General features: G+C 41.3%; 1 pseudogene; it reads left to right on the top strand.

Moving 5' to 3' along the window:
• The first annotated feature begins 1,243 nt into the window (after window positions 1-1,243).
• Window positions 1,244-3,080, top strand: LOC140504378 (U3 small nucleolar RNA-associated protein 14 homolog C-like; annotated as a pseudogene).
• The last annotated feature ends 1,370 nt before the right edge of the window (window positions 3,081-4,450 follow it).

Genomic DNA, 4,450 nt, shown 5'->3' on the forward strand with positions numbered 1-4,450 from the left:
TCCATCCCCTCTGCTCCAATTCTAACCTGAAGTAGTTCACTTCTCCATAGAGCACCAGATAGCCTTCTGCTCTAGAGCGTTTACTATATTGATGCTAGAAATAGTGTAGATATTCGATTAACTTTAGCCCTATTATAGCCCAAAACTCCCAAGTTCAAGCTATCCATCAATCTCAGCCTTCTCAGCAACAAAGATTACAGACATGTGCCATGTCCAGTAGCAGTTATCATTCTAAAATAGATTACATCTACTTGGATAATAAGAACATGACTAACTTTATATGAAGAGCAGTAAAGAGTGGTTAATGAATGGTCCAAACAAATGGACTTTAGGACTTCAAGGGAGAGGGCTGTTGCACAAAAATATAGATCACTATAGTCAAAGTGATCAGGGAAGGCCCAAGCATTCCAGATGGAAGGACATTCCAAGACAAACAGAGGGAGGGAAGAACAAGGTCAAGAAAACAGGAGAGATGTTCATTTATAATTGGCTCATTTTATGTATTTTCCCTTAATCTCATTAATTCAGTTCAAGCCAACATTTATAAACACCTGTAATATGCAAGGGACTTAACGTGCCTAAAAACAATTTCCCATAAAAGGAAACAAAATTCTTCTTTAAGATGTGTAAAATGCTCACTTTTCTAGGAAAAAAGAGAGAGGGAGAGGGAGAAAGGAAGGAAGAAAAAAGAGAGGGAGAGAGACAGAGAGAGAGAGAAATAAAAATCTTTCTCACCCTCATCTAGACCCAGGCTTACTTACTGACAATGCATGATGATGTAAAACGTCCCATTCTACTTCAAATTCAGAATACAGAGCCTGGCGACTCAGCAAGAGAGTGTTCCTAATTTGTAAGGAGCCTCCTGATATGAAAGCAGCATTATCACATAGAGGGAGCTTGAGGAAAAAGGCATCCTCATGTTTTATATGACTCTTAGTTTGAACAATAGCCTGGAAAACCGTAAGCTCTGTCTTTTAACATAAGTCAAGCAGGCTGCAAGGAATCAAGTGGGAGGTGGCCATGTAGGCTATCAGAGCTGTGCAGAGGTAGGGCATGGATCAGGTGGAGATGCACCAGCTTTATCTGTATGAGCCAAATTGGCTTCTGTGGTGGGGAAATGATGTGTTCAGTTGAGCTGACAGGTCGTGAAAGAAGCCTTTTGATATGACAGGAAAATAACTCCTGTGTTTAACCTCCCTATACAGAGATGATAATACTTCAGAGCAGAATAGGCAGCCTAACCATGGCTCAGAACAAGAGTGTCTGTGACATTAAGCCACCTCAAATAAAGCTGCCTAAGGTAGGACCAAATTAGGATGCTGTCTGTGCCAAGTGTATGAGAGGCAGCCTGGTGGAGTGGAGAGAACACTAGTCTCATAGATGGAAGAACTATTTTGGGGCAGAATCATGGGGTAGTACCAGGAATAGGGTATCATTTGGTGCCAGAGAGCCTGGGTTAGAGTGTTCAACTATTGTAACGTTGGTCAAGTCCCCAAACCTCCTTGGATCTCAGTTTCTTCACCTATAAAATGGACTCTGACCTCCCTTTAACCTCTAGATCTATAATACTAACCTTATCCTATACAATTTTTTGTTTACCCTCCCCAGGACAACTTGTATGTTAACAGAGACCAAAGCCTTAATCTAATTAAAGTTCTTACCAAGAGGTTCAATTCAAATGTGGTATGGGCATTAGACTTGTAATGTGGAAGGTCTGGGTTTAAATCTTATCTTCAGTTCTTGTTAGCTATGTGACTCTGGCTGGACAAGGCATTAATTTCTCTGTCCCTGAGTTTCCTTATATGTAAAATGAAGAGGCTTATTGACTACTTCTCAGATTCCTTCCAACTATGAGTCTAAGACTGGAATTTTAGGTATCAGCAATCAGTTGAGTTTCCTTCTTTGGGGAAGAAGGGGTGCTGAGGAGGTGGGTTAAGAAGGCTTTGATGAGAACCTAAGCCTGAGGGGGAAGAAAAGACTGGGGTCAAGGAGGATACTTTGTGGCAGGAAGTGGAAGAGAAGTGGTCCCTTCAGAAAAGGTTACAGAAGCAGGGACACAGAATAAAAGCACCTGGGAGGATGGAAGATGAGTTGTTCACTGAACTGAGGACTTTCTCTAAGGATATAAACTAGAAGGCCAGGAAGATAAGTCAAGATGGAGAACAGTGTGTGAACTCAGCTCCACCTGCCTGCAGCAAGCCAAACATTCAAAGGAGGAGCAGTCCTTGCTAGATGAGAGGCCAGAGAGAGTATAGACCTTGGAGGACCTAGAGACTCTGGGCATGGAAGAAGTTAGCCAGGAACAGAAAGAGCTTTGTCCTGGAGTGGAAAGGCAACAGCAGAAGGGTAGTCAAGCTGAGCAAAGGAGTCCTCCTGGGATGGAACAGATCGTGATCAATCTGCATGCCATCATGACTCTGAAGACCCACAAGGCAAACTCCTCTTTATCAGTCCCCACCATTGTAGGTAAGGTGGACTGTAAAGAACAGGTAACCCAAAAGCAGATAATGAAGGAGGCCTTTGCTGGGGACAACGTCATCACCAACTTTCAGAAGGAGAAACTCAAAGCTGAGAAAGCAAGCAAAACAAAAGATATTGACCTGAGCTTGCCAGGCTGGAGATGGTGGGGTGGTCTGGGCTAGGTGATCAGTGCCAGGAAGAGACACTGGTTTCTCATCCAAGCCCTTAAGGGTGCTCCAAGGAAAGACGAGTGCTTGACGAATGGAGTCATCAGCAAGAAGTGGATCTTCTAGGCAGCAGCTCACCAGCTGAATGTGCTTCTATTTCTGTTCATCCACCAATATCAGTTTGAAGAGACCATCAAGATGCCAGTGGGCACCATATGGAACATGCAGGGGACTGTCCAGAATCTGACCACTCCCTGCGTGGTGATCAAGCCCAGCCATGTCACTGAGCCCATAAAGAAGGATGTTGAGTCCTCTCCTTCCCACTTGGGCCTTCCACCCCTCCAGAGCAAAGGACAACAGCATGCCCCCCAAAGAAGGAAAGGGCTAAAGGAAACCCTTAAAGTCCTATTGATGGCTCTAGGGCCAGGAGAAATTTGTTCTGGGAAACAGTGACGATGGTGGTGGTGATGATGCCTCCTTCTGGAAATAAAGCAAACCTTCTATATAAATGGGAAAATAAATAAAAAAGATCTCCAATGAATTCCCCTGAATCAGACCATACACTGTGGTCTCTTTATGGTCCATGAATGACCTTGGGTATATCTCGGTGACTCTGTGTATGCATTTTGCATGTGTGTACATATAAAGTATTTGATCATTCTCATGTAAAACATGGAAAAATACAAACTTTTAACAATATAAAGATTGCCCTTTTGTTAGGGGTTGCTGATAATAGAGTGACTTTCCTAAGGTGCCATTGACCAAAATTTCATGTTGTTTACAGAGAAAGGGCTTGGTGTGATGTCCTGCAGAGCAGAAACTCTCCTTAAGATTTTCTGCAGATGATGATGCTGAGAACACTTTCACAAGTAAAATGAAGTTTATGTTTCCTGCCCCCCTCCCTATGCTCTGTGGTTTAAAAGATTTTATTAAGCATGTACTATATTCCAGGCATAGTACTAATTGCTAGGGATACAAAGAAATACAAAAGACTATCTCTGCTCTTCAGGGACTCCCATTCTAATGGAAAAGACAATCAGTATAAACAAAACATAAAGATAATATGTGTGTGTGTGTGTGTGTGTATGTGTGTGTGTCTGTGTGTAGAGAGAGAGACAGAGAGACAGAGAGAGAGAGACAGAGAGACAGAGATAGAGAGAGACAGAGAGAGAGAGCTTATGAGGTATATGTGTGTGTTTACCTATCTTATAAGAAGATGTGTGCTTGTGTGTGTGTATGTATGTATATATATATCTTATAGGAGATACATGTGTATATATATAATATATATACATGCATACATACATAAGTATTTTATAGGATAAAGAGAAAAAAATTAACAGAAGGAGGTACTAGAAGTAAGAGGGATTAGGAAATGCAAAAGTTCTCAAAGTAGACAATACCACCCCCTGTGAGAGTGCTCAAATGATGGGGGGTGGTAGTACCCTCAGGTGCAATTGGGGGGTATTGAAAGTCAGTGATTGCATTATTTTCCAAATAAACACACAAAATACAAGTTATAACTGATCAGTGGTCAAGTCTGCCAACATGTCTTAACAAGCAAGTGTTGGCAGGTGAGCATGTCCCACATTGTTGGGAGGTCTAGTGTACATCAACAGGAATATATGTGTGTAATAATTTGCTTAAAATATGATACTATATGGTTACATGACACAATATTGCATCATCAAAATTTCAATTCAGGAAAAACTTCACAAAATTATAATAAATTATTAAATGTAAGATGCATCACTTAAAAAAATTAAATTTTTTTGAAATGACACAAATGTAAAAAAAAGCCCTTGAAGGGTTGAAGAAAATAG

Source organism: Notamacropus eugenii, chromosome 1 (genome assembly GCF_028372415.1).
Source record: "Notamacropus eugenii isolate mMacEug1 chromosome 1, mMacEug1.pri_v2, whole genome shotgun sequence".
Lineage (NCBI taxonomy): Eukaryota > Metazoa > Chordata > Mammalia > Diprotodontia > Macropodidae > Notamacropus > Notamacropus eugenii.